The 13,084-nt window shown below is 51.8% G+C and overlaps 1 protein-coding gene across 1 annotated transcript in view; it reads left to right on the forward strand.

Annotated features, from left to right (window-relative positions):
* Positions 1-10,373: 10,373 nt before the first annotated feature.
* CPLX2 (complexin 2) overlaps positions 10,374-13,084 on the forward strand; it is a 75,872-nt gene continuing 73,161 nt past the window's right edge. Inside the window, exon 1 of the mRNA XM_075998456.1 lies at positions 10,374-10,436. The gene's annotated coding sequence lies outside the window, so the exon portion shown is untranslated. The remainder of the gene's footprint in view (positions 10,437-13,084) is intronic.

The raw sequence follows: 13,084 nt of genomic DNA on the forward strand, positions 1-13,084 counted from the left end.
CCATTCTCCAAGGCTCATCACACACTGTACCACCCTTCCGGTCCTGAAATTGGGACCTCTTTTCATCACTGGAATTTATCATTGGTCCTATATCCTTATGGCTACATCTCTATATGGCTACCTGAATTGAGTATGTATATTAGTTGAAAATAACAGAGGACTTCACTCAAACTGACTTTTAAAAATATTATAAAAGGAATTTATTGGCATAAAAAAAATCCAGAATTCATTAGGTTTCAGACAAAGCTGGATCCAGCAACTCAACAACATCACCAAGAATCTGGTTTCTTTCTCTCTGTTAGCGCTATCTTTTGTACTATTGACTTCATCCTAAGGCTATTACCTTGGTATTCCCAAGGTAGCTTCAAGTAGATCCTGGGGCTACATGTTCCCAATCTTATGCCCAGCAGAAAAGAATCGCTCTTTATCCCAGAATTTCTAGCATAAGTCTAACATATTCACTCTTACTAGACCAGCCAAAGTCTCATCCTTGGTCAGTTTAAGGAAAACCCAGTGGGGTCAGTCCCAGGCAAACCACATGTCTGAAAACTGGGGAGAGATGATTTCCCAAGAGAAATGTGGGCTCCTATTACCATTAAGGTAGGGGGAAGTTTCCTGGCCAACAGTCAAAAGATGATCATTATCATATATTTTAAAAAGTCACGCTCAGAATATACCTGGAGGCAAGCCAAAGATCTGCCTATATTCTCAGAGATATCTGCCCCCTCTTTTCATTTAAACTTTCTTTTCAGTTGGGAGGTGATTCACTGAAATTTTTCATCTTGAATCTGGATAGGAAGTTTATTAGAGTTCTTTGTACTGTTCTTGCAAATCTTCTGTAAGCCTGAAATTATTTCCAAATACAACAATTTTTAAAAGCAACATGTGGTGCATGGTCACCATCTTTTGCTCCCGCAGGTTAAGATTCATGTAATCTTGATGTTTGCCGTATCTTCTGCTGCAGGGATGACGGAAAAAGGGGAGAATTCACCCAACTTCGCTGGGACGTTGGGAACGCTGTTTTGGAAAAGACCTTTTGAGCTTTGACTCACTAAATGTGCATAAATTGGCAAACATATCAAAGTCTTTTAAACAAAGATTAAGGAGTATGGACCTCTAAAATAAACACCTCCAAATTAGAGCCAAATCTTACACTACTAGGATCCCGTCTCCTGTCTCAATTATCCCATTGCTAAATATGCGATATAGGTTGTCAAGGTGAAGCCCTTATAGCAGTTGTCCTGTGCTTGCCAATCCTTTGCAGAGCCGAGAGGGCAGACACGGGTGTGTCTGGTGCAAGGTCTTCAGACCAAGAGGAATGGCACTGAAGGATCTGCACCCAGGGCCGGCTCCTGGGGAACCCCACCCACAGCTGAACCTGACTTAGATGACAAGATTCTAGATACCGAGCCTGGGCCTGACAACATAACAGACGGGATTTGGGGGACGTACTAGTAGGATTGAGAGTATTTTGCACATGGGAAGAACATAAATGATTTATGGCCAGAGGGTGAGTTGTAGTGGTTTTAAAATATGGCCCCTAAATTCTTTGATAGCCTTCTCATAGAGAGGTAGATTCTATGTCCATTTCTCTTGAATCGGGGACAAACTTAGCAATGAGCCGACCAGTAAGAGCATGGCAAGTGACATCACTTAACTTGTTTTATTTGCATCATCTCACACAGCTATCCCCTGGTGGTGAGAACACTGAGCATCCACTCAGCCATTTTCAAGCATGCAGTTCATTGTTGCTAGCTGTCGTCAGCATGTGGTGCGTACAATGATCGGCCTGAGGCTGGGCTAGGAAAGTCACGCAGCCTTTGCTTGCCTGGTTCTCCTGAGAGGGTCACTCCGGGAACCCCGCAGGAGGAGGGCTGAGCGGCCAGCGGAGAGGCTGGGCGAAGGGTGGTGAAGGCGCCTGCAGCTCTCAGCCCCATCTGGGGGCCCCAGCCCAGCCGGGGCGCCAGCGCTCTGGACAGTGGGTCCCCGGCCCACCGCCCTCCCCGCACGGAGTGGACACCAGCCGTCCCAACACCCTGTCCGGACCGCAGGTCTGCGAGCAGAATGGGTGATTTCTGTTTGGTCCAGGCACCGAATTTCAGGGCAGTTTATCGTGCAGCTAAAGTATCCCGAGCACCGTGCGAATGACGCAGAGCGCTTCAAAGAGAATAATTTTGATCTCCAAGTACTGAGACTCCCTTGTGAAAAACTTTAAAGCCCATGAATATCCGTGCAAAACTGAACTTCCTGATATATGTACTGCCAAAAATCAAATGAAAAATAAAGGCAGCAGCAGTAATGAGCTGTCCAACAATTTTACTGGGAAAGAAATATATATCCTCAAAAGCATCAACATTGGATTCAATTCTTGTTTGTCCTTAAAGTCAGCACATAGTTCCAATGATGACCTACGTTTTGTTAAATAAAGGATGTCATTAATTTTTTTTTCTTTTTAACTCTTGGCAAGGTCCAAGTCAAATCTATTAACCTGCCTTTATGCCAAAATTGTAGTTGCTGCCTGAAAAGTGGTTCATATTGAGAGGAATTTTTTTTTTCTGTTCTCCAGTTATTCTTAGGAAACTATATTAGTCAGGGTTCTCCAGAGAGACAGAATATATTTATGTGCGTGTGTGTGTGTGTGTGTGCATAACATACACACCATACACACAGATATGTATATATAGGTGCTGTTTCTCTGGAGACCACACACCCATATATTCATGTATACCAAGAGATTTATTCTAAGGAATTGGCTCACACGATCGTGGAGGCTGAGAAGTCCCACTATCTGCCACCTGCAAGCTGGAGACCCAGGGAAGCGGGAGGTGTAGACTGAAGGCCTGAGACCTGGGAGACCTGGGAGGAGGATGACGCGGTAGCTCCCAGCCGGCCTGAGGCCCGAGCGGCAGGAGCACCGAGGGCAGGAAAAGGCCGACGTCCGGGCTCAGGCAGCGAGGCACGCTCCACGCTCGCTCTATTCAGGCTGCCAGTGGGTAGTGTGCGGCCCACCCACACCGGGCCGGGCCATCTGCTTCACTTGCTCCAACTCAGACGCTCATCTCTTCCAGAAACACCTTCACAAGACACACCTGGACATAATATTTCACCTGTTGCCTTGGCATCTTAAGGCCCGGTCAAGCCGACACATAAAATCGACCGCAACAGAGTCCAATAACCTTCTTCTGCGTGCCTGGACCTCCCCCGCCCCTGCTGTGCCCTCTCGCTGCGGTTCCACCCACCGGACCTGCTCGTTCCTGGTGCCAGAAGAGGAGGGTGCTCCCCCAGCCTCTCAGGGTCTTCCTCCACCCGCAGCACGCCAGCCCTCCCGTGAACGCCCAGCCCTTCCCTGGCCCCACTGAGGCAAAGCACGAGAAACCGCCGCCTCAAGCCAAAGCCCCTGGAGTGCTGTGTCGCCCCATCCTGCCTCCCGCCTGTCTCCACCACCCTGGCTCCCCATCCTCTTTCCTTGGCATGGGACCTTCATTCCATAGTTCTCCTTGGATCATAGCAGCCTCTTCTGGAAAATAACCCAGACCAGTTCCTTCCAGCCCCCGGTGCCAGACCGCAGCGCTGAAATTCCTTCCAGGTGGGCCCCTCTATCACAAAGAGAAACAAGGAGCGATTAACAGATGCCGTAGTCAAGGAAACCTGATACAGTTTGAACATCCATTATCAGAAACGCTTGGTACCAGAAGGTTTTCGGGTTTTGGAATATTTGCCTTATGTTTACAAGTTGAGCATTCCAAATCTGAAAACACAAATATTCCAATAAGCATTTCTTTTGAGCATCATATCAGCATTTTACAAGTTTCATATTTTGAAGCATTTTTTAAATTTTGAATTATTGAATTTGGGATGTTCAACCTGTATTGACGAATTTCACGCTGCCTCGGGGCTGGGGCTGGGGCAGAAGCTTACAGATAAGACTTCGCATTAGGAAATTCCAGACCCAATTTTTTTAACCAAACTTTGGGGTCTTGAAACTCATTAGTTAGCAGTTAGAACTCATGCTGAAGTATCAGAAAACCCAACTTAAACTAGTTTAAACAATAAAAGGAATTATTTGCCTGATACAATTGAAAAGGGCAGAGATAGAACTAGCTTCAGGTAAGGCTTGATCCAGACACTTAAATGATGCCACCAAGAATCCAATTTTATTCCATTTCTCCTTTCTGCCTCCTGTAACAGTGCCCTCATTTGAAGATCTCACTGCAAAGCTGGTTCCAGTCTTGGTTGCAGCATCTCCAAGGTCAGTATCTCCGAGGGTTACACAAGTACACTCCCCGAACAGCTCAATGCAAGTTTCAGAGTTGGTCCTGGTTGGCTAACGTGGACTATGTGGTTAGGATCATGTTATCTCTGTGGTTAGGAATATGAGATACGGGTTGGTTTAAGCTAATTGGGGCCTCAACAGAGTCAAGGCTAACCAACCCACATGGATGAGAAAGGCATGAGATACTCTTAGGAAGGGGGAAATGGGTGTTAGAAGGCTAGAAATTAACTCCAGACCACAAGTTCCACATGTTTCCTGCATGGAGGACACACTAAGGTACTTAACTACCCCCAAGATGGCCTTAACAATGCATGCCTGCACACTGCTTTTAAAAATGTAATTTATCTTTAGAACAGTTTTAGGTTCACAGCAAAATTGAGTGAAAGGTACAGAGATTTCCCGTAAGCCCTCTGCCTTCCCCCCTTACCCAGATCCCCACCAGCGGGTCTGTCTGCCACGGTGAGGAGCCGACATTGACACATCACTCTCAACCAAGCCCGTGCGTGGCTTATGCTGTGTTCACTCTTGGTGTTGTACGTTCTATGGGTCTGGACAAATGCATTACAAGTGTCCACCGCTTATTAATAGCATCATACTGAGTATTTCTGCTGCCCTCAGAGTTCTCTGTGCTCCACCCAGTCATCCCTCCTTGCCCCCAGCCCCGGCAACCGCTGATCTTTTTGCTGTCTCCATGGTTTCACCTTTCCCATTGTCACACGGCTCGTATCATACAGTGTGTAGCCTTCTTAAATTGGCTTTTCTCTTGGGGGCAATGAGGTGTAGTGCTGGAACTCACAGAGTTCACAGTCAAACAGCCAGGGTTTGAAGCCCGCCCGTGTCAGAGGACAACCTTGGTTAGATCTCTTGACTTCTTTTTTCCTTATCTGTAAAGTGGGGGTGAGAGCCTCACCTACCTCGTTGGGTTAGTGCAGGTCAAGGACTCTAGAGGGTGCCGACAGGAGCCAGCTCTCTGCAAGACAGCCGTTATTAGGCTCTTCGTGCATTTCCCAGAAGGGTGGAGAGACAGAAGGTAGATTTCAGTTCTCGTGCCAAGACCGTTTCATTAGCGTGGTGACTGCCCTTTAAAACATGGAAACAAATGAAGGCATATAATGCTACTGCCACATAATAGAGACCATCAGGATAAAAATCCAGGAGCCAAAAGACATAAAGCACATACACGGCAGAGGAAATCCTGGCTTTGCTGGTTGTTGGCCGCCTAGGTGCCAATATGCTTTTCTGTATGTTGGAGAAGAAAATTGGTACAATTATTCAGCAGTCACTGTGGGGAGCTAAATTCCAGCCTCCTTGAGGTGCTCGGACGCAGGGACAATAAATTTTGACTTTCTACAGTCATACGTCCAAAGAGTTGTATTGAGGTCCTGCAGTAAGTGACACTTCTCATGCTTCTCTCTTACTTAAATTATTGCAGCAGCCTCTAAACTAGACTCCTGTCTGAGTCCAGTTTCTTCTTCTTCAGCAAATACTAATAAGCACCTACGCTGTCCCAGGTTCTTTGCTGGGTCTTGAGGAACAGTCAGAGCAAGCTGACAAGCATGGCCCACTCTTGGAGCTTAGGGTCCACACCACTGCAGCGTGGCGCTTCCCGCATCCATGGAAAGCACGCTGCAAACTCTGCAGTGTGAGCGCAATTTTGTGGCTGTGGGGTGACAATGCTGATGACAGTCGTCACAGCAGAGCTCTTGCCTCTCAACGGCTCGCCCCTGCCTGAGGGATAGACGCATGGCAGCCAGGCCTAAACCAATCCCTGCCTAATGCCCCGTCCTCTGTCCTGGACGTCAATCAGCCTTACGCTCCACCCACTCCGAACGTCTACTGACAGCAGTGCCTTCGCTCCCCGTGCCGAGGCCCTCGAGTGTTCTGTTTCCTCGATCTGACACCCTGTACTCCCCTTTTGTCTGCCTGTAAAATCCCACTTAGTCCTTCAAGGTCCAGTGTCAGCCTCCTGTGCCGCCCGACAGGCACCGTCCATCCCCCCTTCCCTTGCTCTTGCAGCACTCTCCACGGAAGTGCCTCTCGGTCGGGGTGAAGACACCAGAGCAGCCTAACAGTCATCTTCGAATCCCAGCCCCGCCCCGCTCGCTGGCCGCTCAGATTCATCAGGCCTGGGTGCCTGACGGCGCAGGGCTCAGGCTTGGAGTCCAACACACTCAGGTTAGGTCCCGGCTCAGTGGTCCACCAGCTTCATGACTTTGGCCATGTGACTAAATTTCCCTGAGACAGAGCTTCCTCTGTAAAAGAGGGATGGGAGTAAGCAGGCAAGCCTAGTTGAGACGAAGTAAATAAAACCCTTAAAGCAATACCTGGGAAGCAGTCAAGAAGGTGTAATTGTTGCTGAAGAGTTTCCATGTCTTCCCTACCCTACCCCACCCCTCTCCAGGTTGAGAATCACTGCCGAGCATTCACAAATTATGTGATAATCCCGTGTTTATGTGCTTGTGTCTCTTGCCGATGTGAAATCCTGGCGGGCAGAAGCTATCTCTTAGTTCTGGACCCAACCTGGAGCTCAGGGTGGGAGGCAGTGTCATTGTTGACAAGCTGTGTGGCCTTGGCCGAGCCCGTCTGCCTCTTTTGGCCTTGGTTGTTTTAGGTGTCCGATGGGCAGGAGAATCCCCACCATACAAGGTTGTCATAGCCTCACATCAGATCACGAGTGCAGAGTGCCCCGAGTGGCGCAGAGCAGTGGGCTGTCCTGCCTTCCTGTCCCGGGGAACAGGGCTGCGGCTCAGGCCTGTGACTCCACAGCCACATGTCTGTGGCTGCCCCCTCCTTCTTCTCCTTCCCCTTCCCATGCAATATCAGTGTGAGCCTGCTCCTTTAACCACTTCGGGACGGCGCCCACCGGCCGGGACACCGCGCCACAGCCGCGCTCACAGCCGCACGGTGGCGTGCGCCGCGCACTGGCGCCGAGTCCGTCTTGCTCTTGCCTGCCGAGGAAAGCTTGAAAGCACCGAAAGCTTGTTTTACTTTACAGGCAGCTCTACTTGTCATGCCAATCAGAATAGGTAACATAGACATACATGTTTTTATTATGTTATTTTTTAAGTGTTCACAATTTTATTTGGGTAAATGGAAAATCAGAAAAGTCAAGTTTTGTTATTAACGCTAAAGTTGACTCTCGGCTATGCCCGTTCATCTGTGGCTATCGTCTATAGCCAATGCTCGTACCGAAGTGGAATAGCCTATATCAAGAAACCCCAGGGAGGCTGAGGCAGAAGGATCGCTCGAGCCCAGGAGTTTGAGGTTGCTGTGAGCTAGGCTGATGCCATGGCACTCACTCTAGCCTGGACAACAAAGTGAGACTCTGTCTCAAAAAAAAAAAAAAAAAAAAAAGAAACCCCAAAACAATAAATGCTGGCGTGAAGGCGGAGAGACAGGAACACTCCCACACTGCTGGTGGGACTGCAAATTAGTACAACCTTTGTGGAAAAGAATTTGGAGATACCTCAAACAGCTAGAAATAGAAATACCATTCGACCCAGCAATAGCATTGTTGGGCATCTACCCAAAAGAGCATAAGACATTCTATTATAAAGACATCTGCACCCGAATGTTTATAGCAGCACAATTCACTATTGCAAGGTCATGGAAACAACCCAAGTGCCCGTCAATTCATGAGTGGATAATTAAAATGTGATATATGCTCACAATGGAATATTACTCAATACTAAGAAATGACAGTGAGCTAGCACCGTTTATGCCACCCTGGATTAAGCTTAAGCCCGTTATCCAAAGTGAGGCGACACAAGACGTGGAAAATGGGCCCCACATCTACTCGCCATCAAATTGGTACTGACTGATTAAAACTATGGTTTTCAAGTGGTGGCAATGCTCACCAGGGATTTGGGGAGGGGGGGTGGGGACCCAATCTTAGGGATGTGGCGAGCACTTCAGAGGGGAAGGGCGTAACTCTAACCTTTCTTAGGGAGAGCCAAAGATATACAATGTAACCAAAATGTCAAAACAAAACAAAACACTTTTTATTGGGTGGTGGGCAGGTGGGGGGAGGAGGAAAGGGGTGTGTGCTTTCATAATGTGTGTGGTGCACACCACCGGGGGATTGGACACATCGGGGGGAGGGAGGGGGGACAGGGGCAATGTTTGTAACCCTAACAATATTTGTACTTCCATAATATGATGAAATAAAAGGAAAAAAAAACCATTCTTAGATGATGTATACCTAATAGAAGATTTCGCAAGGACCTGCACAATAGCTCAAGCCTCTCTAGAGAGAAAAGGACTCCTTTTCCCTGGTGTGAGGCCAGCTCCTCAGAGCGCTAACCACTGACAGTCCTGCAGCCAGCAGGACAGACATGGCCCTTGCCCCCACTGAGTTCAATTCCAGTTGGCGAAAGCCAACAGTAAACAAATACACATGCAAGCAAAATGATTTTGGAGAAATAAGCAGTAAAAAAAAAAAAAAAAAAATGAAGCAGGCGACACTACAGAATAATTGGAGGAGAAAGCACTGGGTGGGCAGCCAGAGGAGGCTTCTCTGGCAAGGTGACATTTGAGCTAAAATTCAAATGACAAGGAGGATTCGGGCATGTGAAGATCAAGGTGATGAAGGTTCCAAAGAGAGAAAACATCAAATAAATTTTTTTTTTAATTTAAAAAGAACGTTGGTCTAAAATGGAGGTCATTGTGGGTAGAGTCGCTGAGTCCGGAGAGTTGGAGGCGGAGCAGCCGAGGGCTAGCCGGGCAGGGGATTCCGCCACCTGGGGCTGTGACAGAAACAGAGAAACCAGATGAGCAACCACAGGAAGAAGAGGAAACCGTTTTGACCTCTGTGTCCCCCGCGTGGGCCATTCAGCAGACACAGCCCGGCAGCTATTGTGGCCGGCCATCATGCTAGCAGGGGGAAGAGCAGAGAAAAATAAAATCCAGAGCCGGCTTGTATCGGTTTATGCAACTGAGGATAAAGACGCACAAGTAGCTTTGACACCATGTGCCAAGAAGCCCAGTGGAGGGGGCAGAGGCTGAGGGATTCTGGAGGAGGGAGTGACCGGCCTGTGCCTTGGGGGTCAGGGAAATTTCCATTAAGAATGCCAACTGGGCCGGGCACGGTGGCTCACTCCTGTAATCCTAGCACTCTGGGAGGCCGAGGCGGGCGGATTGCTGGAGGTCAGGAGTTCAAAACCAGCCTGAGCAAGAGCGAGACCCCGTCTCTACCATAAATAGAAAGAAATTAATTGGCTAACTAATATATATAGAAAAAATTAGCCGGGCATGGTGGTGCATGCCTGTAGTCCCAGCTACTCGGGAGGCTGAGGCAGGAGGATTGCTTGAGCCCAGGAGTTTGAGGTTGCTGTGAGCGAGGCTGACGTCACGGCACTCACTCTAGCCTGGGCAACAAAGCGAGACTCTGTCTCAAAAAAAAAAAAAAAAAAAAAAAAAAGAATGTGAACGCTTTATAAAACTTGCAGATACAGCTAAGGCGGAAGCACGTCCCGGCCAAAGGCAGCAGCAGGTGCCAAGGCACTGGGGTGAGCCTGTCCAGAGTGCACGGTCCTCTGTCCGGGGGGGACAGGCTGGAAAGGAAGCCCTGAGTCTTGCTGCTGAGGACCTGAAGTGCCTCACCAAAAAGTCTGCAGATAGGTAGACGGACCGACAGACAGACAGATACATGCGCACACACACAGACAGACGGGGATCAGAAGGCTCTCTCGGGGGCATGGGAGCCGAAGGACTGGAATGAGGTGCTACAGGCAGGCAGACCAGTGAGTGGAGTTTGCAACCGAGCAGGTAAATATGAGACCCGCGTCCGGTTACGCGCCACAGACATGGAGAGAGGGAGACATTTCCAAGCAGGATGCCCTGGTGACAGTCCCCAGACGTCAGGGCAGAACTGCCTGGGTGGGGATCTCCCCCCGTCTCCCTCCTGATTTCCCGGCCAGCTCCGCTGGCGCCCTCTCCCGTCGCCGCCGCAGCCCCCGCCTCCCGCTCGGGAAGCCGGGTCTCCCCAGCGGCTCTGCGCCCTGCGGCCGGCCGCGCTCAGGGACGAGAGCGCCGCGCGCCCCGCGTGCCACCTGCAGGCCCGGCGGCAGGGCGCGCCTCGGCGGAGGAGTCCGGGACGGGGAGACGCGCGCCGGAGCCGCGGTCCCGGGCGCCCAGGTCGGCGCGGAGCCGCCGCCGCCAACAGGTTCGTACCGCGCGCCGCCCGCGGCTCTCCCGGGCCAGCCCCGCGCCCGCCGGAGGTCTCGCGGGCCGGCACCGCGCGGGCGGACAGCGCCGGGCTCCGGCCCCCGGTCGCGGGCCCCGCCGGCGCCGCGGCCGCAAACAAAGCCGGCGCCGGGGCCTCCCTCCGACCGGGCGGGGCGCGGCTGCGTCGCCGGGGTCTCGCTTGCGCGGCGGCCCGCGGGGCCCGGAGGGCCTAGTCGCCAGCGCGCGGCGCCGCTCGGGTCCGCGGGTCCGCAGGCCTGGCCGCGCGATGGGGGCGCGGGGGGCGCCGGCGGGCGCGGGGGGCTGGGGGCGCGCAGCCCTCCTGCAGACCGCCACCCCCGCCGAGAGCCGCGGGTGCGCAGAGCCCCGCACGGCTGCCCGCGGGGGGCGCCGGCGGTCACCGGCTCTGGCTGTCCCCCCCCTACATCCCTAGAAAGTGTCAGGCTGAGTTTCCGTGGGGGAGGGGCCGAGACGCTGCGGGGAGCCGCCCGGACCCGGCCGCCACCCCCAGCTCCGGAACCCCAGCCCGCGGTGGGGAGGGGCAGGGGCGACGGGCGGCGGGCGGCGGGTGGTGCGCGCGGCTCAGCCCCGAGGGACTGCAAACGGCAAGGCGGGCGGAGGCGGGGTGCAAAGCCTGCCAGGAAGCTCCCAAGCTGGGAGCCAGCTCCGCGGCAGGAAACCTCTTCCCCGCGGGCAGAAGCTGGGAGGGCCCTCGGGCCACGTGATGCGCCCGCTTGCTGTTAGTCTCATGGGGAGACAGGGAGACAGGGTCTGGGGGGCAGAGGTGATTTGCCCAAGGTCGCTCAGCTGTTTAGTCGGAGACTTGGGCCTGAAACCTGACTGCCCACCTCCTGGGACTGTCGTATAGCTTCCCTAGAGAAGTGTTTTACAATCCCGGATGCAAGGAAAGGAGCAGAGCGGTTTGCGTTCTTAGTCCAGTCTCAGTTCTGTCACTGTCGCTTAGGGTTACCGTGTGACCTTGGGCAGGTGACCCGGGACTATCTTCAGCTGTGAAAGGGGAGTGGTAAGTGTAAAGTTTTTGGGTGGCGGTGAAAAGACAGACAGACAGAGAGAAAGAGTGGGGGCCAGACCACGTGGCTTTATCATACAGTCCTGGAGGGGGTTCTGGGGCCTCAAGAGAGGGGGGCCCTGCCTGCCCATCTCCCGTGTTTGAAGAGGCTAAGGCCTTTTATACCCTTTGGGCCAGGCTAGGGACTTTTGGCGGGAAGAGCTGGGATTTTTCCATTGTGACCTTGGGTGATCATTGAGAAACTGGAGGGGCTGGAGGTATTTGTGGAATCCAGGAGAGGAAAGGTTCTTATCCCGGTGGACATCTGGGTGCGGTTCCTCTCAGCTGGGCCTGACAGTTTTGTCCTGGGCGGGTCTGGTCTCCCGAGCCTTTTCTTTTTTGATCTAGGGAAGGGAGGGGGGCCGCCACCAGCCTTACAGTAAGACTAATAATTCCCACTTGCGATGAGGATTTAAGGAGAGAGTCAGGTAATGAGCTTAGTGCATTGCCTGGCACATAGTAAGTGTTTGAAAAACGGTAGCTGCCATCACTGCTGTTACTTCTGTAAACACAAGGACCTACTATGTGCCGGCACAGGCCGTGCACCGGGGAGACAGAGAAGTGTCTTGAGGGGGTCTCAGACCAGCAGAGGAAGCAGAAGAAAGCCCCAAACGGTCGCAGCACGATGTGATGCGTGTCAAGGTGTGAACACCAGGCCGTGGGCCTCAGTGGCAGGGGCGGCGAGCCTCGGGGAAGAGGAAAAGGACCTGGGCAGGTGGAACTGTGTGAAGGGCTTAGAGGAGTGAAATCACAGCCACCGGAGTGGCGCCACCGTGCCAGGGGGTGCTCGGGGTGGAGACGATAAAATGAGAACGGAGAGAAAGGCTGGAACCGGTCTCCAAAGGGCCTTTTATGATGGAATATTTCAAACGCATTTTGAAAAATAAAAGGAATAGTATAATCAACCCCTACGCACCCGTCATCCAGCTCCAACGGTTGGCCAATTTTGTTTCATCTTATACCCACACCCACTTTCATCACACACACCCACGCGCGCGCACACACTCGCTGACTTATTTTGAAGCAAACTCAAGATATCATGTCATTTCATACAGAGGGATTTTAGCATCGGTACAACTTATGCCGTTCAGATGCTATACCACCTTGGAAGTCACTAGTTCAAATCATGACCTTCCCTTCTCAATCTGTTCTGAGCATCTCTGTCCTTAGCAGAACATTTTGAGAGGTAGGTCACACTGTGGTTATAAGCCACTTGCGCTAGAAGAGACTGTTTTAGAGGAAAAACAAGGGGTACATCAACCCTCGGCGGGTTTTACCAAGCCAGAAGTGTTCATCTCTGCTCCTACACTGGGGCCGGTGACCGTCTGCAAGGCTGACCGAAAGACAAACCATAGAGACCAGCCTGAGCAAGAGCGAGACCCCGTCGCTACAAAAATAGAAAAGAAAAAAAAAAATTAGGGCCACCAGGCATGGTGGGTCCCGCCTGTAGTCCCAGTTACTCGGGAGGCTGAGGTGGGAGGATTGCTTGAGCACAGAAGTTGGAGGCTGCAGTGAGCTCTGATCATGCCACTACACTCCGGCCTGGGTCAGACCCTGCT

Source organism: Microcebus murinus, chromosome 28, assembly GCF_040939455.1.
Source record: "Microcebus murinus isolate Inina chromosome 28, M.murinus_Inina_mat1.0, whole genome shotgun sequence".
Classification (NCBI taxonomy): Eukaryota; Metazoa; Chordata; class Mammalia; order Primates; family Cheirogaleidae; genus Microcebus; species Microcebus murinus.